Raw genomic sequence first — 24271 nt, 5'->3', positions numbered from 1 at the left:
GTTTGGATAAGTATTCGTTTGAATCTGTCTCCAGGAGGTAAGTCACCTCCTGGAGACAGATTCAAACGAATACTTATCCAAACGTCCACAGGTGTAGCCTGGTTTGCGTTTAGATTTGAGCTTCCATTGCGTTTAGCTTTTTGTGAGGTGGCGGGTAGAGTGCCCTGGCTGCCCTGAGTGCTTCCAGTTTTTCCCCATACCCGTTGCTGCGAGACCGGGAACGCTGAACACGAACTTTGGAAAAGACCCCGAAGTCGTATACACGGACGCCTCCCGCTGAAGAAGCAAGCCATACGCAACGATAGTGGTATCGACCAATAACAGTCTCCTTGTAAGCGCAACAGGCAAGACCACGGACATCACTGAAGCGAAGGAGATTGAAATTGCTCTGTCCCTCACACAGACGCAAGCACAAACGATTGTCACTGACTCGCAGCAAGCCTATTGAAACTACCAATCGGGATGGGTGTCTCCAGGGACCCTTCGATTGCTGCAGAACAAAGCAGCAAATTGAAAAATCAAGTTAGTGTGGACGCATGCTCACGCCTCCATGGATGGTAACGAGTTTGCCCACCAACAAGCCTGCGCCCTCGCAGCCCAGGCTGCGCAGGAGTGTATGGAGTACTGTCCGCTCATCACTTTCAGGGAAATCACGCAGCCGTGGTCTACACGCCTTAGCTTCTAGACGACATCCCTAAGGGCTGAGCCCCCATTCCATTCCTACCTCCGCTGGCCACTCGTATTCCTTTCTATTACAGCTCGCTACAACAACATGATGGCACAACAATTAAATGTGAAGCAAACAAACAATTTTGATATTTGGTGTGGAGAGAAAAAAACTAAAATAGAACGTGAAAAATATAAAACGGTACTTTGTTAAAATCGGGGAAAGTGAGTTTATTAAATAATACTTATGAATAAAATGTCAATATAATACCCGTACGTTTTGATAATTTGCACAATATTTTCATAGGGAAAGAAGAAACAGCTCAACTGTTTTAAACAAAACAATAACATCAGGCTGGCTGCTGTGGGTGCTATGTTATTCTCCAATACAGACGACAAACAATTCCTTTCTTGCATTCTGCTGGAGCGCGACATCGGGCAACGATGCAATCTTTCCCCCAGTTGAAAATCATTGCAAAGCAAATTGTACTTACGCTGCATCAAACGTCAACAAAGCTCAGAGCTGAAACTAGGTGGAGCCTATAGGCTCCAATTTTTTTCTTCCAATCACACCAAGCGAACAAATATAATTTTGGAATGCGAAGCAGGAGCTTTGCACTCGTAACTGCTGCAGAACGTTGCACGCCTGGGCCTACACTTACTGGTAAGTTTTATGTCTCCGTAACTGCAGCAGACTATTTCCAGGCGGAAAATATCCACAAATGATTTAGGAGCTGGAATTTCGCTTCTAGGCCAAAAAAAGAACAATCTTGTTTTGTCAGCAGTCAGTGTGATTTTTTTTTTATTTTCACCTGCGTTCATTTCAGAGTGCTGCGATTCGCAATCCTACTCAATATTTTGCCTGTTTCTTTCTTTGTGTATACAGCAGCAAAGAAATATCTGCCCGGCGTTGTAGACACACATTCGCGTTCGCATGATATGCAATGGTAACTTCCGCTGATTTCTCCAGCCTGCACTAAATGTGAAAGAACATGATTGCGAAGGCTTATGCTCTCCAAAACAATCATTGCCGTTACTTTTGTAAGCCCTCAACGCCATGAAACTCAGGCTAATACAGCGTCAAAGCCCTGCGGCGCTTTATGTTTTTGGAAGATTTATGCGCCTCAGCTTAGGCCCCACATTTCTACCGGCTTCGTCTCTTACGTGGAAAGTTGATACCACGACATGCGAATCCTGCTCTGAAATAGTTTCAAACTATATCCGGAGTTGCATTTTCGCTATACAGCTTCCTTTTGACGAGTACGAAACGACGTCCTTGTTCCATAACCAAATATAGAAACAGAAAACAACAAGCTCCAACGGCACCCTTTGTCTCCCTGTTCCTATATTTCCTTCATAACACTGAAGGCGTTTAAGCCGTCAAATCTTTTTCCAATTTTTTCCCTTCCGTTATACTTGCTGGTCTCAATTTTTAGAGTGAAATTATGGTGACCGTCATTTCGATAATCTGCCTTCAAAATCGCTGCCTGTACTAGTTTACACAGTAACATTAAACCAAAGAAACAGTCGTCGGTACAGTCTTTAACTTTGTTCCGTTTCAAAAGGACATTGGGGTGAAAGGCTATAACGTGACTAGGGTTCAAATATCGGATAATGATGCCAACGGCTTCGTAAACTTTTGACCCTTTTCCGCAACGTTTTTGTAGTATGAGCGAGCAGCACAAAGTAATGCAAACAACCAAGGATGAGAAGCTCTTTTCGAGTTTAAAAATGATTCCATGCACTCTAAGACCACGCAACAAAATGCAGGTTGCTACATTTTCTATGTAGTTTCTCACGCTATTTTTTGTATGTGGCTTAATTAGGTAACTATTCAATTTTAATTAGCCAACTTTCGAACCAACGAAGCTAGGCAAAAAATCCCAGTTAGAAAGTTGCAGAGCGGTATTCAAAACCTCAGAATAAACACTTTCTGGCAGTATATTCATTATTTATTAGTGTTTTTCAGCGTATTGAAGATTCCCGCGAAATATAAAAAAATACCACGTGACGTGCCGGCTCGCGCGTCTTGATTACAGTGCTTCCAAACGTTGTGCTCCCAAACTACCATAGGCAAGGCGCCACTTAAAAGGCGACAGGGCAGCAAAGTAGGCGTTAGCTCTGCCATTTGCGCGAGCGATGTGCTTCTCTCGTGAGAGATCGCCAATAGCGATAAGCAGACGCAGCAGTTATCGCTCGTTCTGCCAGAATGGTTCGTCATCTGTTCTGTCACTTTTTAAGCGGCGGAGCGCCGATGGTAGTTTGTGCTGGCAGCGTTTGGAAGCGCTGTTATCAAGACGCGCGCGCCCGCACGTCACGTGGTTTTTTTTTTATTTCGCGGGCATCTTCAATACGATGAAAAACACTAATGCTACTGGATAAAAGGACAGAAAGTGTTTATTCGGAGGTTTTGAATACTGCTCGGCAACTTCCTAATTGGGATTTTTTGCCTAGCTTTGTTGATTCGAAAGTTGGCTAATTAAAATTAACTAATTACCTAAGTAAGCAACATACAAGAAATAGCGTGAGAAAATACAAAGAAATTGTAGCAACACTAATTTGGTTGCATCGTCTTAGAGTGCCCCTCAAAATATTTTTAAACTCTTTCTAAAGTTAGGTGAAACACCGTGTATATATATAGTAAGTTACACTAACTCACATTTAAATAAATTTCGGGGCATACACTTTTATAGTTGCGAAGTTCTGTGGAATGCAACTTCTCTCTTACGCGAGAAGCATTTTGCCGACCCAAAACTTTCTAAATGCACAACACCAGGTTTTTTAGCTGAAGAGACTAAGAAAAATGATGCATTGCCATTCTACTTTCGTCGTACTCTCCTATTGCCGCTGTGCACGCAATAAGAAGCTGGCATGGAGGAGACCCAACTCGTTCGTTGTATCGCTCCTTCAAATTGCGAACCCGCCTCCAAGACACCTCTGGCGTAACGGCCTTTGTCGATACGTCTTCATCTAGCATCGGGTTCTCATTCTTCACGGTGGGGACCATCGCAGCACCCGAGCGGTCGTCGTGGTCCATTTCGTCAGCCAGGCAGAATTGAAATAAATGACGCGTCTAGTACGCGGCCGTGTCCCGGGCCAAAACTCTTGGGCAGGTGAACTTCCTTCCTAAGATGTGCCAACCAGTCTTCTTCGGCAACGTATACGGTCTTCGAACGCTGTTCGTAAAAGCACTTGCGGAAAGTACTTTTAGGAAGGCATGTTTTATACACCTAAATATCTCACCAAGAAAATGAAAGGTATGAAGAAAATGCTGCCACAGAAATCATTTCAAGTTGTTCTGAATTTACTATACACCATACCCTGTAGTAGATAACACCTGTTTACAACCACTGCTGATTTGCCGATTCCCTTATTGGGCATGGGGAATTCCCAAAAATTGTCATCATCATCATCAACATAACGACGACGGCGATGATGATAATGACCAATCGGCAGATGAGCACGTCGAGCGAGGAGTGTAAGCTGAATCCCTTGTTTCCCAGAACGCGGACACGATTTTTTTGCAGTTACAGGACGAATGGGCACAATCAATACCATATTGATATTGATTGTGCCAAATTGGTATTGAATGCACAGTCAACCTTATGTAATACACCAATGGGCTCCTTAGGGGTTGAATAAATGATTATGATGATGGATCACAGTTGATAATGAAAAGATGCATTTAGATTGTCATCGCATTCAGCTTACAAACAACTTGTACACGCCTTTTCAAACGACGTAAACCGCGACTTTCGCAATACTAAGACAAACAGAAGCTTCTGCGGCCTCTATCTCTACCGAACCATCTAATTTACTTGAGCACGGGTAAAAAAGGAGTGAACTGAATACCGGTCTGAAATCAGTACATTCGCGGACACCCACAGGAATCTTGAACCTGATGGAAGAACGGTCTCCATCAAGCGTCAGGTCGAGTGGTGTATTATTTGATACTGGACTGGGCACTTTGCCACAGGCATATGATTGTTGAAACGAGTTTCCCAAACGTGCTTCAGGTTGAGGACATCGGCTGCAGGTTAAACTGACTATCTCAGAAGTACTAAAGAACAGGCGTTTTTTCTCAAAGGCGGGAACGATTGCTTCACACTTCCGGCGCTACCAATGCAGGAAGGAGTTCTCACTAAAAATGGGAAGAGCGCCGAACGAATGACACCGAGTGCAGAACAAGTAGTTTTGGGAATTTTATTTCATGGTGTACGTCACAAGGGCATTGCAGCCAGACATTGTTTTAGTAGGCATTCGTCATACGCTTTTAAGGTCATATTAAAAATATATTCGCCGAAGCGGCTACACCAAATGCGGTAGTAATATTTTCCTGGTGCATCGGCAACAAACGCCGCAAATCCAGAAAAACGCGCAACATGTGCAAAGCAAGAAGCCGCATATTTCTTAGCAAGGAAGGTTTGTGAACAATATTTATCCTCGGCATAACTGAAGTCTACAAAGGATAGCTATACAGCTTTCTCAGAACTTTTTTTCGCAGAAACATACTCCACCTTGGGGATTTCCCCTAAACATCTGGTCGCATAACTGAATAATTACTGATGTTCTCAGTCAATTACGTACAGTTGCAAATATACTTTGTGTGAACTACCAGTTTTCATGTCTATTTCGCCTCGAGTTTACACTAACTCGCTGCAATGTTTGTGTATTTTAATTAATTTCAAACACCTCTAAACATTTCAAATGAATAAATTTGAACATGATTGAACCTGGGCACAAACGGTTCCTGATACCATCATAGCGACTCTTCATGCGACATTATCCCCGCTACTAGGACCATCAGCAAACACATCTCAGTATACGAAGGGCGAAATGCGCTAGCTCAAAATAGAAATAACGGAAAGTGCGCCCAGCATTCGAATATCCATAAGAACACACGAGCAGAGGCGGTACAGCTTTGCAGACCCTTTTGTGCGAGCATTTGAGATTGGAACAGCATCCACCCTTTGATTGCCTTCGTACATTCCGTTCCTTGATGCGAAAGCTCTGTGACCAATCGAAGTAGTTCCAAAGAATTCGATCAGCACCGGATGATTCTTGAATAGACGCAGTAGTAAGATTTTTTCTAAGGCCTGGAACGCGTATATACGAAGGGGATCATCCTCTAACTTTGCCAGTCGCACTAGAACGAGAGATGCTGTACTCAATTCAGCCGAATCGCTGGGGCCTAAGCCTATCGTTTAGCGAAGCTTGCGCCGGTTGCTATTGGCGTATTCCCCAGGCATCCACTACCCGTTACAAAGTATAGTTATGTCCATGGGCCCAACAGCCACATCTGTAGCCTTAAGAAAGGGGAAACATTGCCGGAGATTGTTGCGTAAAGACCGAATCTACGGCACGGCCTCTCGGAAATAAAGTTTCGGTCTTGGCTCTTTATAAGGCGCTCGGAGCGATTTGACGACAAGGGAATGGTAGCAGTGGTACAGATCTAAAAGCGCATCTCATAACACTGCAATGAAGGAAGCAATCTAAGGAATGCCAGTTCATTTGCAGAGTTCATTCAGTTGCATTGGCCGTAGTAAACTCCGAAGCCCTGCAGGCGATCGTCGCGATATCTTTTTGTCGCTCTTTTCGCTGGAGGCTGCAGCTATTTGTAGGTATACTTTCAGTAGTTGAAAAAAGTAAATAGACTCTCTTGCACAGTAAAAACAATATTTTTAGGGCCTAATAATCCAGCCTAGAATATTCTGAACGAGGAGTTTTTGCTCTTTCCAGACGTACTACCTCGTCCCTATAATGACGCTATCAAAAAAGGGAAATATGCGTCCTCTGCATATCAGAAAAGGACCGCATATTTTAAGGTGTCAATAAAAATCTAGTAGTAGTAGTAGTAGTAGTAGTAGTAGTAGTAGCAGTAGTAGTAGTAGTAGTGGTAGTAGTAGTAATTGTAGTAGTAGTAGTAGTATTAGTAATAGTAGTAGTAGCAGTAGTAGTAGTAGTAGTAGTAGTAGTAGTAGTAGTAGTAGTAGCAGCAGTAGTAATAACAGTAGTGGTACCTAATAGCAGCATCAGTAGCGGCAGTAGCGGCAGTAGTAATAGTAGTAGAAGTAGTAGTAGTGTTAGTAGTACTAGTAGTAGTAGTAGTAGTAGTATTAGCAGCAGTAGTAGTAGCAGTAGTAGTGGTAGCAGTAGTAGTAACAGTAGTAGTACTTAGTAGTATTAGCAGCAGTAGCAGTAGTAGCAGAAGTAGTACCAGCAGTAGTACATAGTGGAAGTAGTAGTAGTAGTAGTAGTAGTAGTAGTAGTAGTAGTAGTATTTATAATAGTAGTAATTTTCTAGCGCTCTTAAACAGAGAAAGGGACGCCTAAACCGCAGGGATAATATTTTAGACGATGGCTTTCCCAACATCTCGAACCTTTCGCTGTTTTTGTCAGGCATCTTGCTGGACCGGCCTGATAAGATACTCCGAGCCCTTAGCGTGTCGTTGTTGTAGGGATGACAGCAAAGGCTACGGTTTCGCCATTTTGCTGCTCTAGCTTACAATTATGCCACAGGAGATTGCGTTGCTCGGCACCATTACACCTCTAACACTATGGGCTCTGATGACTACGTTGATAACCCATACACCTTAGTTGAGCAGGGAAGGCGCATGTTTATACCTAGAACATTCCTCACGAAATAACAATTTTCACATTTTTATCAGAACTCCTTGGGCTATGACACCTCAAAGCTGATGGGCACACGTTCCGCGAGCACACGGAAGTTCAAAGCCATGTGTTGAGCTATTCCCAAGTAATGTTCAAAGATATGTAATCTAGAGCTCCGTCGTAGTATATACAGGGTGATCAAAATTAAGTCGACAGGTATTTTTTTTTTCAAATAGGCGCATAGATTTACGTGAAGACCACATCTACAGTGAGGTTTAGCGCCCAGGGGGACACATAATTAGGACGTAGATGTTGATATTGGTGGATTAATTGACTAAAATGTAATAATAAACTTTTTAGTTTCTGCAGTATGCAGGCATGTTTGTATTGAAAAGATAGATGAAATCGTGTTTCGACGCAGTTTGATTTGGCGGAATTTATTTCTAGCGCATCCGTACTCCGACCTATCGAACTGCGGAGTTCAATTGCCGTTCGCATGATTACGCATGCTAGACACTGAAGACCACTGGAAAGCTCCTCACTGTTGTTCTGTGTTTCCATAGCGCTTCCGCCTACTGCAGATTGTGATAACGCCAGCCAAGATTGAATGGGTGCAAGCTATCACTTTTGCCCATGTCTCCACCCCGTTGTCAAACTAAACACAGTACACAGCAGGCACGTCATAAAATGGAGGAGCTTGGCGCCTGTATTCACTGTCTTGCATGCGTAATCATGCGAACGGCAATTAGACTTCGCAGTTCGATATCTCGGAGTTCAGATGCGCAAAAGAATTTTTGGAAATGAAGCTGCGTGGAAACACGATTGCCTCGAACTTTTAAATACAAACATGCCTGCTAAAAAGTCAATTATTAAATTTTAGTTAATTAATCCACCAACATCAATAATTACCACCTCATTCTGTGTCTTCCTGGCGGATACCTCGGTGTAGGGATTGCCTTCACGTAAACCTAAGAGCCTAATTTAAAGAAAACCTGTCAACGTAACTTTAATCACCCTGTATAAATTTTGGAAGTCAGCGCTACGCGTGACCCGAGGGCATTGTGACAGCACCTCTACCGTCGATTTTCTACTAGAGCAGTTCAAAACATCTACTTTTTTGGCAACAATGACAACCGCACTGGAGAGATTGCAAGGGCCTTGTCGAAGAAGTTAGGCGCTGTACTTTGAGAGCTTGAGGTCAAAAGCTTGTCTAACTGCTCTTCTGTGTTGCCGGAATACTGTTTCCCCAAATCAGTGATGACATCTTCCGCAATGCCCTCAACTACTCTTAATCATCCTTTTCTTGTGGATCTGACCATATTTTTATGCGATAATTAAAGCATAGTGGCAGGCATTCAGTTGAGTTCAGTTTACACATTCCCAGGTGCCCGGAGGGTAAAACGCATGGTTTCAGATTTTAAAACAAATGTAACCGTCATTCTAACAAATAAATGACACATTGTTCACGGTTGGCGCCATTTTTTTCTGAATCTGTAAAATGCGTGGCGCTTTCCTAGGAAACGCGATTTTTGTTTAGTGGTTCGACAGCTGCTCTTATCGTTTCTTTCATGCAAAGAGTATCCATAGTGGTCTGTCGTCAGAAGCTGCTCGATTATATGTACTTTTAGCTGGGCAAGGCACCTGATGCCTTATACAAGTTCGCCTGCTGTGCATAGAAGTTCTCATTTGCCTGTATGACGAAACTGTATTTTCGCTCATACCATGACAGCTTGGTTCATGTTTTATTGTATTTGAGGTATTGTCGTACAAGTTACGCCGTTGTACATTTTCCGTTGTGCTTAGTCGTGCGCTAGCACGAAGGCCCATGTTTGCAGTTAAACGCATATTCCAACTGTCATTTCTTTGGTTTAATCAGTAGTTTAATGACTGAGAGAGTAAATATCAACAACGTCATAAACATCCTTTATAGCAATTTTATGAATCTGTATTTAGATTGCTCGATATCTTCTCTAGATCTCCTTCGTGGAAATAAAGATGTCCGCCAGCTTTTAGTAGATTCTTGCATATTCCGGAAATGCGAGAAACCATTAATACTTTCATTAACTACGAAATGCCTCATTTATTTTTTATCGCAAGCATGCTTTCTGAAACTTACACTGCATATCGGGTTGCTGTTGGTAAAAAAACATTGTTTCTTCTGAATGCCTCGTACTCGGCAAGCTTGCAATTGGAATTCTTCGTTCATTAATTAAACAGGACTAATAGCGTCCGCAGCGCAATCGTATCATTTCACTAAACCTTCTTTCGGTTCTTTACCCTATATTGCGTGGCATCTCGGCTCGCTGACTCAAGCGGCGGGGGGCTATTTGGTTGCGTGGACGTAATATCACGGACAATATTGCCGCGATGGTACGTACGGAATGGCAAAACTTAGGCGCGTCCCCCAAATTGCGAAGGAAGGTTGGGGACGGTAATAAAGTTGCGAGCATCTGATGCTTACGCACGCATTCAACCGAAGAATGTTCACCGCCAGTGTTTGGTGACAATGCTTGGTTTATTGCCTTATCGTTGTCGTTGCTGCCTCTTTCTTCTTCATACTTCGCAAGCGGGAATGAATTCACCAAAATGAATCTCCCCTACCCTTTCTCTTTTCCTTTTTATTTTATATTTTATTCCGCCTCTACTTCCTGTTTCAGTCTCGGCTGGATTATCCTTTTGTAGCGTTTTTTTAAGTTGCTCGGTTTTTTCTGGCTAAGACTTGCTGACACTTGCTGTCCGTGAACTTGTGGTAAACCTCGAGTCGGCTGTAACGAAGGCTCCATGCAAATCCCCTTAGTGCAAGGAAGCGTTTTCCCGCAGATGCATTGGGGTCATTCACGCTCAGTGGAGCTTGCGCAAGTGTCCCACGGGAGCGCAGATAACGAAGTCATGGCGCCTCCAGTAGCGACCAATATCTTGCTTTGCTTAGGGATGCAACTCAGAGAAAAGGAACTGAGCACCCCCCCCCCCCTCCCCCAATCTGCATGGTAAGCTGAACTGCTGTCATTCACACAAAAGTATTGGAGCAATGCCGTACTGCGTGTTCTGAAGTAGCTTCATCGAGTGAGAAAAAAATATGAAGCCAAAAAACAAGTAAGACACTTTCCTTTCGAAGTGTTTATATTTACGCGGTCCCCACGGCTTCTGGGGTGCGGCGGGAGAACATTGTACACCCCTATTGAGAAGCTCGTACACTACACGGAAAAAGGAAAAGTTGGCGATAATTTTGCGATTTCACCAATCAGCATTTTAATTCTTACTCGTGAGGTTTCCTTTAGGTTTCGCACACAACGATACGGCTACATTTATTCAGCATGAATTTTCGGAAAGGAACATAGAAAGTATAGTGCAACGTAGAAATAAAAACAACTAGCTGAAAAAACTGGAATGTCGGATGCAAGAGTCTTCTTGAAAAGCTTCACGCTAACCACGTACCATGGCCCAGAAGCTATTTGAAGATGTTTCCTACAATTCTTCAGCTTTTAAGGTTTCGTTAATTCCAGACACGCTATATTTTTCCATTGGACATACAGCCTTCTGAGTGCATTGAACGCTTCAAGTCTTCTATTAGGCCTTAATAAAATATTCGTTGGCTCTAGGACGAGCACCATTGGTAAAAAATTGAATGACGTAGTCGTGATTGGTATCAACACTAGCCAATACGATTAAACGAGGTTTCGAGACAAGTTGAAATCGTTGCGGGATCACTGCTACGAAGGGTTCATACGAAGGGTTCATGAACTATGTACAAACTTGCATTCTTACGCAGAATTCTGCGTTCTGTTAAATTTCTGCGATTTTATATAGAAGGTTGGTTAAACAGTTTTTTGGTCGCCCGTATCAGCAGGAAAGGAAACCCTGTTTGTTGGAATATTGCCATAGTGTTGTCGGCTGTGTTGAGGTGTAAAATAATTTTTGTGAGCGTTGTATTGGCAGTGCGTATGAGATGTCATCAAGGACGTAATAAGAGAACCAAAAAAATGAAGGAAGTTCACACTAACGCGTAAGACTTGGAGGCAGCGAAGCTGTACGGAACCTTCACAACCATCACGATGGTTTAAGTCCGCGATTACCACCGATTTGCTTCTTCTTCACTAGCGCAACGAGCTTTACTCCACCTTTGTTGCTATAAAGGTGAAGCAGAAGCAACTCGAAGAATCAGAAGGAAGGAACGGAACGCGCCCGCTTCAACTAGGCACCTGCCGGTGCAACGTACACCCTATCACAATTCACGCGTGCTGTGTCGAGCTGCTGGCGTGATTCCTGTCCCAACAGTCACAGCCGAGTGAGTAAGCCATTTTACTCACGGGAACTACCTCACGGTCGCAGCCGAGTGGGTAGTACGATTGACTTTAACTCCCATGTTCTGCCAAACACAGGTTTGAATCCTGCCGGTGCCGGTGATTTAATTTTTACAGTGTTATACTTAGTTTTGTGAAACGCCGGAATCAGCGAATTCTTAAACAGGTTCCCTCTTAGGAACTTCGTCTAGTCATCCAAATGTCTCGCTTAATTTTCACTGTGGAATGCAGCCTTGCTTGGGAGTGACCTCGTGCCATAAAAGATGGACTTTTTAGGCCCGGCGTCTCCTGTCGGCGTCTCCTGTTGTCGTCTCCTGTCGTCGTCGCCTCGTGTAATCACGGTACCAAAACACTCAGGCACTCGTTGTCTAACCCTTATCGCTAAAACGTTTTTTCTCCATAGGACAAAACGCGTTAAGAGAACACACTGCGACACTCGTTTTCAAACACCTCACGCTAGAACGCTCCGTACTTCAAAGACACAAGACTTTAGCAGCGAAGCTGTATGCCTCTACCTCCCAACGGCTTTATCTCCGTGGAAAAAAACGCCAAGGGGCCGAGAATACACTTATACACGGCATGCTTCGCCCCTCCCCAGGTTTCATGTTAGTGGAGATGGCCGGGGATTTTTTGAGGTGCCGGATCGGGGAAAAATGGGTGGCGGTGTGCTCGCGGATTATGTTTTTGGCTATAACTGCGAAATGGGATGCAGCAGGGGTATGGCACCTTTCGAGACATAAAGCCGAGTTGCGTGGAGGCAACTGGACGGCAAACCGGGAGGCTTTGCACGCAGAGAAAACCTGTCGAATGGACTACAACGTACAGAAGTGTAAAAGAAATTATCTTTGTTATTAAAAAGCAAGCATGTTACAAGTTTGATATTTACAAGCATTGGTAACAAGCAAAAACAAAATTAACGAACCACTTCTTTCCGGAAACAGCGGGGCACGCAAACCATGATGTCAGTGAAAACTAAAAAGACCAAACGACTAAAATCAAAATGCAAAGACCGCAAACCAAACACAAAAACACTTGTGCCAAAATCAAAACTCAACTGCCAAAAATGAAAACACAAAACAGTCGATCAACCAAAACAAAACCCTTTCATTTTACTAAGATTTACCCGGAGGCAAATGTTTGGTATCCGTTATGGTAGATCGTTCTTCTTTGATTATCGGGAACATTTACGTTCTTCAATGGCTTCCCGTTCTTGCGCAGAGTGAACCACGCGTGGCCTACCCATGCCGCGGTTTAAGTTAACTGCTTGATCAGAGCGAGCGACCGCATATACAATGTGGCTGGGTGTGAGGGACGACGCTCATTGGCTCCCATTGTGGCAATATATTTTCACGTGGCGGCAGGGCATACGAACCATGGTAGATAAGGAAGGCAAACAATCTATTTACATTATGCACAAGCGGCGAAGACAGCGCCCACGCAGGCTGCACCGCCAGCCACCCCTTCATCGTCGTCGTCGCTCTCGCTGACGTGGATAGTGTGCTATGATCCCATGGGGCATTGTCCGCCATGTCCCGTAACAGTATAGCGCGACACTTGTGCGCGCGTGCCCACTGTAGTTTCTAACGGCGAGTGAGAGCTGCGCCCGAATAACACGTGAATTAAATCTGAAAGCTCCAACAGGAGCGCAGTCAACGCTTTACTTCTGGCCAGTCCCCCCGAGGGGGTACGGCAACACACTTCAAGGCATCATCATCATCATCCTCGTCGTCGTCATAGACATCATAGCACGTGAATAAAGTTAGATGTACTGCAAAGAATTTCGGCATACGCCCTCGCCGATAGCCCAAGTCAGCCAATACAACTTCACTTGAAAAAAAAAAAAACTTTCATGGCGATTATTCGTTCAGAACAGCTTTAACCAACTTGCCACTCGCAGAAGCAAAGTGGAGACGTTATCCAGCTGAGCGTGTAGATGGGAGAGAAGGCCAAGTGGAAGCGGTCTTTGTTTCGGTCTAAGCCTATCTAAGATCACAACTGCCATGTCAGATACAAAGTGACAAGGGGAGGGGGTACCGCCGTCGTGCAGGGGGGCGGCTCACGGGCCGCGGGTTCCCGACAACTGCTATATAGCTTGTGGTACCACAAAGCGTTTCCTTACGCACATAACCGGTTCCCAAGCAGGTTCAAAAAGTTTCGGAAGTATTCCTTCTGGGCATTGTCGAGCCTCGTTCAAGTAAGCCCGTAAATGATTAACCAAAACATATTTCTCTCAGGCATAGTTGCATAGACAACTGGCCCCCGGTAATGGTTGTTACCTCGAAACTGAACGCCTCTTCTCCTACGTGGCAATAATTGAGAAGTGAAAAGCTGCACGCCGGGTTTTGTCATTCGCCGAATTGGCACATTCGGTAACAATGATTTGTCGCCCTGCAATGAGAAATCAGTGTTTCGGTGAAGCGCTTCGTGGAGCCCACACGCAGCCATTTTTTGGACTGTATGCTGAGTAAGGGCGATTGGTAAAGGTTTAAGCATAAGCATATCAACGAAGAAAAGAGAGAAGACGCGCATAGAAATAGCCTCAATAAAACGTATGCGGACGAGAAGCTACAAATAATTTGGGTTCGTCGGCTTGCGTGTTGGGCAGCATCATATGCCCTCAAACGTCAAACTCGGCAACTTGTTTTTTCCATTCGAGGCTTTTTTTTTTTGTAGCGGAAGCTACACTAAGCTACCTCGGGACGTGATCGAGGGGTTACCTGTTTTGTCCTTGAGAGATAGAGGTCAAACCACGCCCCCTTCCACAAGCGCCCGGCACGGAGCAGCGGCCTTATGGTGCGGAGAGACAGGCTAGAAGGGAAAGGAGACGTGTGGTGGACCCGTGTCACCACCTGGCGGAGGAAGGCGAGGAGACTGCCCCGCAGCGATAAGAGCCCGGAGCTAAGGAAGGCCAGAAAGCCAGGAGGACATCGCACACGGCGCAAAGCCGTGTGCGATGGAGGCAGACGAAAATCTAGTTGTGGTCGGTCGTACAACGGCGAGGCTTAAAAAACGCCGTGAGGCGAAAAAAGATGACGAATAAGCGGGGTATTCATTGACGGTCTGTATATCATTCCAAAACCACACCTTGACAATAGGCCGATCCAGGGCAGTGAAGGTTTCGCTTTCAGCTAGGGTTAACCAAAGCTCAACCATAGCAAAGTTCTTTTTTTTTTCATTTGACTCTTTTTTATTTTTGCTTCTGTCGACGATGGTAACTAAGTCAATTGCATGTTATTGGACCTTAAAAAGCGTTTCAAACAGTCCCCCATTCACTTTTACCCCTTAAGATGTCCTACCGCGGCCTTACTGATTCCGTACTTGGCTGGGTGAGAAATTATCGGTCGGGTCCTTCTCAAAAAGGGGTTATCAATGGGTCTGAATCCAATCTCGCGGGTGCCACTTCGGGGTCCCATAAGGATCCGATTTAGGACCAATTTTATTTCTTATCTACGTTAATGACATCACTCTAAACATTACATCCAAAATAAGGTTATACGCGAATGATCGCTTGGTTTATAGGCACATAGAGAATGACGTTGATGCTTCCTCCTTACAGTGTGACCTCGACCGAATACCTGCCCGGGGCCATTAGTGGCACATGAACCTGAATCCCCAAAAAATGTAGTCGCTATACATTCATCAGGAAGCGGGTTAACGTTATCCAAAACTATCACTTAAACAACGTTCCAGTTAAAAAAATTGATCACGTAAAATATTTCAGCGTTTTCTTCTAAACAGACCTTTTATAGAATAAAAATGTTGAGTACATCACCTTAAAAAACTGGACCCGCTCTTACGTTCATTAAAAGAAATTTTAAGAAAGCCAATGAAGACATCAAGCAAATATTGTAGTTTTGAGCGTATGTTCGATTCTTGAATATGCTGTGTTGGTATGGGATCCAAACACTAACATCCTTACAAATAAACTCGAGGAAATTCAAAAACGTGCTGTGCGATTTATTACTAACTCGTACAGTTATGACTTCAGCGTTACAGACCTAAAACGATCTCTCTCATGGGCCACTCTACAAATGCCATTCACCTTTTCTAGGTGTTTGTTATTGAAGCAGACTGTCTGTGACGATGTTGCAAATAATCGACATCAGTACCTCCATCCGTGTACGTATATCTAGATGAAGGGACAGCAGTACGAAGGATTGGTGGATGTTCATGCCATAGATATGCCTTTTAAGCGTCATTTTTCTGGCAGTCTATTAAAGAGTGGAACGCCCTACCGGACACTGTAGTTGCCACCCTTACTGAATGTTCTCCGCTGCGCTTTGGCAGCACTTGCGCTTGAGCACAAGATGACTGGAATCGTTTTTAAATACGATAGTCTTTCTTGGGCTACTTAAACCCAGAAATTTTGGTCTGTCTGTATGTCTCTCTGTATGTCCGTCTGTCTGTCTGTCTGTCTGTAACTGTAACTCGATTCAGCCACCGGGCCAAAGTAAAATGCTTACCGCGCAATAGTCTTATATACTCAAAGCCAAATGTAAACGTCTAAGCCCGGTTTATATGTTCATACTTGTCAACTTTGTTGAATAGTAACAAGGCATTACGCAAATATAAGACAGGAAATGAGTACACAAGTGATATTTACAGTGTTCCTTTATTAAAAAATTCCTGGATGCTTGGTTTTTCGTTAGCAAATGATATTCTACATCTACTGCAGAAAACCGCCGCCTCCTGGCGGCATATGAAAAATCACGCGGCAACAGCAACGAAAGGTTCCACTAGCTAGGTTCCACGTTCTGCTTGGAACGCACGTGGAGCACGGCCACGCGGTTCTATAAACCTTGTAGTCGGCCGCCTCCATTCACGCGCGTCTCCGCCGTACTGCAGCGCTGGCATCGGGGAACCCGGCCTGTAGCAGTGGAACGCGGTATATTCAAATCGCCTTGATCAAACCTTTAGTGTGTTTACTTTGGGATGAATGACACGGAACAGGAACAGCATGAGAGGTGCGCGGGAAAGCATAGGGGGGCATTTCCTTGGCAAATGTCTATAAAGACTATCGTCTTTCGACGACATTTGCAACGAAAGAAGCAGATACGCGGCCAATTTTTTATTGTGCGCCGCGCTGTCATCTGCTGTCTCCGCCGTTTTCGTTGTATTCTGTGTAAGCTGCCGTAAGCGCGATAAAAACGCTGCATTATTTTTTCTTTCCTTGTAACAATTGTGCCATGTTTGTGATTCTTTGCGCTTATTTCTTGTATAACGCCCCCCTGCAACCATGCACTTCGGAGAGTTTACGTAGTTTAAATAATAAGAAAATCTCAGCGACACAAGCTAGCGCCACAAGTCGATAAGTAATGCTCACACATTCTCACGTCATAAGAGCTAGCTTTGGTACCCCATAGATTTTTCTAGTCGAACGTAGCGTAAATAGAACTTCCTGTGGTGCCCTTGGTAACAAAAGGACGATTTTACAAGATATTTTAGTAAACAGCCGTAATCTTGGAAGCTTCAGCGTCGCCTGGAGCAAGGCGCTCATTAGAAGGGCTGAAAAAATTTACCGAGCCAAACCACTTCCAGTCTGCGATGGATGAAAGGGCGCAAACAAGCGCTTTTTTATTTCAGGCCACATGTTTTTTTCAAAATTTACAAACATCTCCAGATACGCTAGATTTTATTTCATGTTTCTCACCCTCATTACGTTTCCTTCAACAAGGCCAGATTCCTTCCGTTAATATTTTTTATACCTGGACCGCGCACCTCACATTGTCTGCGTTCTTTGGGCCTGTTTCCCGATAGCAAATCCATAACTAGATATCTGCGCAAAAAGAGCGTAAAATCAGCTATTTTTGTGCTCTCTAAATTTCTTGGGCAGGCCTCTTCTGTTTATCAGAGAAGAAAATGACTTCAAATAAATGACTAAAGCATGCTTGGCCCTTAAAGCATCCCCAATTAGGAAACAGTTTTTTTTTTCGAGGCGTTGCAAAAACGAAAAGGATTCGTGACTTTTACCCCGCATTTCATGTTCTACGGAGCGCAGCTTCCGCTTTTCACATCAAAAGAAACAGTAACTATGTAGCCACAAGATGAGCCACGCGGCCATTTCCACGATGTTTTCCTCTTTCGTGAACAGCTATGTTTAAGGGATTGGATTCTCGTACTTTTTTTTTTATCCAATACCTCGAGAGGTTCCCGCGCCGAACGATATCAAGGTCACAAGGACAAGTACAGTACCTACATAAAGGAACCAGGCTTTCTACCGGTAGGAGCCATAACGAGAACGAATGCCCCTCTCTACGAGGACGAACGTCCACGGCTTTTTCTGCGATTTTTCTTCGCTTGTTGTGTTCGATATTGGAGGGACACCGCCCACCGAGCTATAAGGAATGTTGTTGTTGTTATCCTTCTTTAATTAAGGGAAGGCCATGGAGCCGAAGGGAGGCGGAGAGAGCCAGGGAGGCATGGCGGAGTAACGGAGTAGCAGTGAGTCCATGAAGGCCATACAAGAGATCACCAGAGTCAGCAGAGCCAAGGTGGAGCGCGGATAGTATGTCACAAGAGAACCAATTACCACCGGGGTAGACCCCAGATGACACTAATATTGAGAGGCTCGAAAAATCACAAGCGATGAAAGAAAAGTGCGGTCTGTAAATGAGGGGTTGTCTTCAAATGCATTGAGAGGGATAGATTTGGTGAAGATAGGACGGTACAGAGAAATCACGGGGCAGATTAACTGGCGGAGGGATGCGAACCCTGACTTGTGACAGTACAACTCTAAGAGTGAAGAGACACCGAATGAAAACAGACAGCGGAAAGAAGCCAGCTAGAGAAACGCTATTTGCTGTTGGTCAGCAAAACCGGCCCACACAGACAACAAGGAGTTATGTCGGAGTCGGGGACAATTTCCCTTCAATGGAGTAAGGCGAAACAATTGGTTCAGCACGTTCGTCACTAGACGAACGTGCTGAGAAGCTGACGCAAGACCCATGCGTCTGTTTCTCCCGGCGTAGCAGGAAAGGGCCTAGTGGAGAACTTGTAGCTACATGGGAGCGTAAAAAATGACCCTAGCCATAGTTAAAGATTATGTGATGGATTTACCGGTGGGAAATACCGGTGGGAAATTTAAACCAGAAGGAAGGCTATGCACCACGCTAAGCTTCATTTTCGCAGACGGCGGTGAAGCTTTCTTCTGCTTCTCATGTAAATATACGCCTAAAATTAATACTAATCAGGGCGGAGCGCCCGAGGCACGTGTCCTAAAGAAAAGAAACTGTATGCCACCGTCCGACAAGCGGGCTTCTTTTGGTGTCGAGTTGTTGTAAACGATCTCTTTCAAGGTGACTGACGCACACTTCACACGAGTTAAGAACTAAAACTTTATTTAAAATACTAGAAATACAAAATAATTTCAATCCGAGAAGCCATTTTTCGTTCTTCGTATTTGTGTTTCTCAACACATCGCGGAATCAATACCAGGTTTTGTTTTGATTACCGGGTTTATGGATGAATTTAGTATATTATGATCCTTTCCTCCAATATTCCTGCAGTAGTCGCATCAGCCTCATATCTACGTTACCTATAAATAAACATAAACGTTTAACTGCATCAATATCTAGAGCTAACCGTAGGTAAAGAACTTCAACTCTGAAACATCTACGATAGAATAAAACGATGGCTAGCACACCATCGAAACGTGTGCAATAAAATTTATTCGTATAAAAGCCCATAAAAGTTTACGCCCAAAAAACTGCCCAAGCATTTCAGGAAGATAAATATTTTAAATAGGTCAAAATTCGCTTAAAGCAAACCACGTAAAATATAAAGATATAAAGCTATTGGTAGCCGTGAATACGGAGGCATTCCTGTGAAACTCAAGACATGAACTACCTTGCTTTCACCTTGCGTTCTAGAAGGGTTTAGTCCTCTTCCCGCATCATACCGTTGGCTTTGAGATCCGCTATCACCTTATGCTTTAGATTTCCTTGCGCCTCAACGGGTTCCCCTTGGCTACTGCCGCGATAAAACTTGGGTTCTTGAACTTTTCGCGCTATAAAAAGCCTCGCGCTTCAAATTCACGTCAAGCCTCGGGAGTTCTAGCCCCCTATATCTAAACAAGCGAGCAACAAAAAACAAACGCACATACACTAGCACCTCGCGCTTTGGAACGCCTCGTTTTCGAAGGCACGTGGATAAAGTTGGCTTTTCTGCAATGCGTTTCCTATGAGTACGCATCGAAAAATGAATGAAAACATAGCTCAATCGAGCTGCGCGCTAAAATCACAAGAGCCACACACTATACTGCAAATAATCGCCTACTCAAGCGCAAACACGCCCTTGTAAAAATTTACGCAGGCCGCCGGAGCAAAATATAAAACTAAATTGAAAACCAAATTCAAACTAACAGAATATAAAACTAAAGCAAAAACTATGCAAGAAGTAACTTGTGAAAGTCTTCCTTTGCTGGAGATTTTGAAAGCTGCCGCTCAAGTATATCTACTGGATGATTGCGTTCATCCCTTCACTTGCGATGAAGGGCATATCAAAGACAGCCCAGCAGGCGGGCTATCCTTGGCTATACTCAGGGATGAAGCGCCGGCGTAGCAAACGTTAAACCTCCACCAAGTCACGTGGTTCGATTGCGCTGAAGCGCATGCACACACCGGCAAATCCGATGTTAAGCATCAAGGGCAAGCTAAGCGGCTTTTTTACGCTCGCATGTAACTTGGTATTACAGCGACCAGGCTCCCAACGAGCGAAGCGTTAAAAAGAAAGGCGTAGCTTCCGCGCCGGTTGTTGAAGTTCCCTTGCAAAGCGAGGAATGAACTTTAAATATGTGACGTAGTAGAGCTTTCGCTTTAGAAAACATATCATCACTTCAAACTTATAAATAATGCGCCAAATACTTAGTTTTTTTACTTGCTTTGGGTGTTTTCATCCTTGTTCCTGGTCCCTATTTCGGCTTACTTAGGGTAACTTCCTAGCCTTTTTTGCTGATTGTAATGACGTTATAATTACTACTATATATTCACTCTTTTAGTCGTGAGTGAGTGAGTGAGTGAGTGAGTGAGTGAGTGAGTGAGTGAGTGAGTGAGTGAGTGAGTGAGTGAGTGAGTGAGTGAGTGAGTGAGTGAGTGAGTGAGTGAGTGAGTGAGTGAGTGAGTGAGTGAGTGAGTGAGTGAGTGAGTGAGTGAGTGAGTGAGTGAGTGAGTGAGTGAGTGAGTGAGTGAGTGAGTGAGTGAGTGAGTGAGTGAGTGAGTGAGTGAGTGAGTGAGTGAGTGAGTGAGTGAGTGAGTGAGTGAGTGAGTGAGTGAGTGAGTGAGTGAGTGAGTGAGTGAGTGAGTGAGTGAGTGAGTGAGCGAGCGAGCGAGCGAGCGAGCGAGCGAGCGAGTCAGTGGTCCACCCACCCACCAACCGACCGGCAGAGCACCGGTTTCACCTGCCAGCAGAGGGACACTGACGAACTGCGATACGTACCTTTCTCAGGCTTCTTGCCCACATGTGCAGAAGATCGACACCCAGCGGAATCAGTTATTTGTCCATGTACCCAGCCGCAGAATCTGCATTATGGAAAGGAAGCAACCATAAGCATTTCTCAGATTTTTTTTAACCTGATCACTTTTACAACTCGAGTGGCTGCAAGAAAGCCCGTGGACACATTCATTTTCACCTACCAGCAAACATTGGTATAACACTCTAAGAGGTGGTATTAAGAAAACCCGGATGCTGCTTAAGCTGGCGGGGTATGCCATATCGATTCGCTTGTTCAGAACCATGCTCTTTACACGAGGAAAAACTAACAAATCATGAATTTCAGGAAGTGTGAGGGAAAGGTTTGTGGCTGTTTCCTTCCCCGGGTAATTTTATTGTGACGAAATCGAGCGCACACCTTTGAAACGTGTGCACTTTATTTCTGTACTGCAGACCATCCAATGTTTGCTTTAAGCATGTTTTATAGCCTTTAACGTAACAATGTTCATGTTGTCAGTGTGCATACTTTAACCTCGCTCATCGAGGCTGAACTTCGCAAAAGCTATGCGCTGTTGAACAATGCTGCCGAACGGGTGCATAAATCAGCAAGATGCAGAAGTAATTTTTCGTTCCAGACCAATGACCAGCATGATGCTTGTCTCGTGATTAATGTTGCCTCCTCACCCATGGGAAAAGGTGTCCCTGTCATTCCTTTAGAGAGGCCTATGTACTCTTAAAAAGCTTTTTGTTGCCCCAAGCTGAGCCCATATAACAAATATCTGCGCGTTAGGTTGAATGTAGCTAGTCCGAGGCATATATAAAAGGGAGGGTAGGTGGAAATAACTTGGAACCGATGCAGTGGACCTCTTAAAGATTATTTAACAGTACCGACATAATACAAGCAAGGCGAAAACATTCGTCCTTTGGAAGCTTCGTATGGCTTGAGTGCAGGCCTTAATACCATTCTCTAATTTTTTTTCACGTTTGTTTTCATTGCACCGGGTGAGTTTCAGGGGGAAACGTGAATTCCAATCGATGCCCACTTTAGTTCTAGTTCGACCACTGCATCCAATTTGTTCTCATGCTCCTGGTTCTTTCGTATAAGTTTATTCAATCAAATTTTGCGCCGGTGTAATCATAGCAGGCCCAAATTGTGATCGAGTTTCTGGGGCTGTGCGTTAATTCAATCCGGTAATCCCAACCTCACTATAGCTGAATTTCTTCCAAGGATTATTACAGAAAAAACAGGTGCGCAGGAACGCGCATTAACAAGGTCTGAAATAAAGTACTGCGGGAGCGGAAAACGGGGCTGGATGTGACGTCTACAGCAGAAAACAAGGATTTTCTCGGCCCCGAGCTGGGACCTCATCCGGGAGTTGCAAAATGTATGAACCACCCAAAAACTTGTTCACGTCTGTAAGTTTGTGCATGGACTCGTTCAAGCAAAAATAATTCCGCTGTTGAACGGGAACGAAAAAAAAAACAATAATAACATCGTACATCTTTACTTTTTCAGTTTCTGATTGGTCAGGATGTTCCGTAGTCATTTATTTCGTATATTGACTCGTAAGTACGTGCGGAACCCCCTTCGGGATGTAATTTACGCCCCCTCCATGCAGCCTCGAATAAAAGGATGCGGAAAAACGAAGCAGGCTCCTACAACGCCGCCTCGCTAATCGCTGTACCAATCGCCACTCGCACTGCCTACTTCCCAAAAGTTTCTTCCCGAGTCAGCGACAGGCCTACTAAGATGGTAAGCTTTGAAGTTCGATAATTCGAAAGAATTCGGTTAACCCTTCCGTCTAAACAAACGGGTACAATGCGAGCGGACCCGCCGCGGTGGCTCAGTGGCTCAGGCGTTGCGCTGCTGAGCACGAGGTCGCGGGTTCGATTCCCGGCCGCGGCGGCCGCTTTTCTGATGGAGGCGAAAAGCAAAAACGCCCGTGTGTACGAGATTTCGGCGCACGTTAAAGATCCCCAGGTGGTCAAAATTAATCCGGAGCCCTCCACTACGGCGCGCCTCATCGCCTGAGTTGCGTCGGCGCGTTAAACCCTACAATCAATCAATCAATCAACAATGCGAGCGGATGTTATTCGACTTGTAAATGATCTGGCAGAACTGGGTTCGAGTGCCTTTTATTAAACCACGCCTCTCAGAACTGTTTCATCATAATTTTTTTTCGTCCATGAATGTCACAGAACACATACGTGCCCAACGTTCATACACACCCAATAAACAGTGTGATGAATGGCCACGCGAGTTATTGGCCGCGCAATTGAGCCGGCGAGAACGACAGCGACGATGACAAGGAAGAGGGGCCGCGCGTGAGTGATCGCAGAAGGTCGAAGGACGATGGCTGGAAGCCAAGTGGTGGAACAGGGCGCGGTTACGTGGAAACGACCCCCTGGGACGCCTGGTCCACGGGCCACCTTGAGCAAGATCGTCGCTACCCTCCGCTAACGCTCGAAAGCACATCTGGGCACCGTCATCGTGGCGCTGGTGCGATAATTGCTGACACTGCGTTCCTGCTGCTGGGGCCGCTAGAAAGACATCGCGACGGAACATGAGCTCACTTGCTTATTGGGCCTTGCTCTCGGACCTTCCCATCTGCCGGACTATATTGTGTACATTCGAATTGTTGGCTCTGCTTTTCGTGTGAATCAAACCTGTCCTGTCTATAACGTCCCGTCGTCTATTATGCTCACGTCCTGTGCTTATCCTTCATCCTGTGAAATATAGCCGTCAGCGGGTTAACCAGCGTTTGTCTCTCTGCCTGCCTGGTCCTTGGCCCATTCATAACAAACAAAAATGTCGCTCCAACCACATTAGTTGCATCGAGTGCAAACGCAGCGTCAATGGTCTTTTCCGCAGTCCTTTTTCCTCTGGTCGACTGCGCTTGTTAAGAAAAGCCCTTCTAAGATTAACAAAATGAAATCCATCGCTATAACACACGTACGAATAGCTGTGTTCACTGAACGGGCGAGTATGGGCTCAGGTAAAAGTAATGGCAGTCGCCAAGCGAATCGCCTTCGCTAAAGTTTGTGTCACCCGTCAATAAAAAAAAAACATGACAACTTCTGGAGTTAAAAAACCGCTCTACCACAAGGAAGTTCCTAAGGAGAAAAGGCCCAAATTGATTTGCGTTATTGATTAACCCGTATAGAACCTTATTATCCCTTGTTTTTCCTTGCGCAACCATAACGGGGAAATTATAACGACTCTGCCGTCTGCTTACGTTAGTACATTGCGAACTCAGTTCCTGCCA

General features: G+C 44.7%; 1 protein-coding gene across 1 annotated transcript in view; it reads right to left on the bottom strand.

The window, feature by feature from the left end:
- The window catches only part of LOC144151382 (neuropeptide CCHamide-1 receptor-like), a 301358-nt gene that overhangs the window by 32313 nt on the left and 244774 nt on the right, over positions 1–24271 (bottom strand). The window contains exon 3 of the mRNA XM_077682418.1: positions 21012–21094. The gene's annotated coding sequence lies outside the window, so the exon portion shown is untranslated. The remainder of the gene's footprint in view (positions 1–21011; positions 21095–24271) is intronic.

Source organism: Haemaphysalis longicornis, unplaced genomic scaffold, assembly GCF_048455015.1.
Source record: "Haemaphysalis longicornis isolate Haplotype H1 unplaced genomic scaffold, Haemaphysalis longicornis Haplotype H1 scaffold_9, whole genome shotgun sequence".
Taxonomy (NCBI): domain Eukaryota; kingdom Metazoa; phylum Arthropoda; class Arachnida; order Ixodida; family Ixodidae; genus Haemaphysalis; species Haemaphysalis longicornis.
Note: the sequence above shows the minus strand (reverse complement) of the source record. Positions and strands in the feature narration are given on the sequence as shown.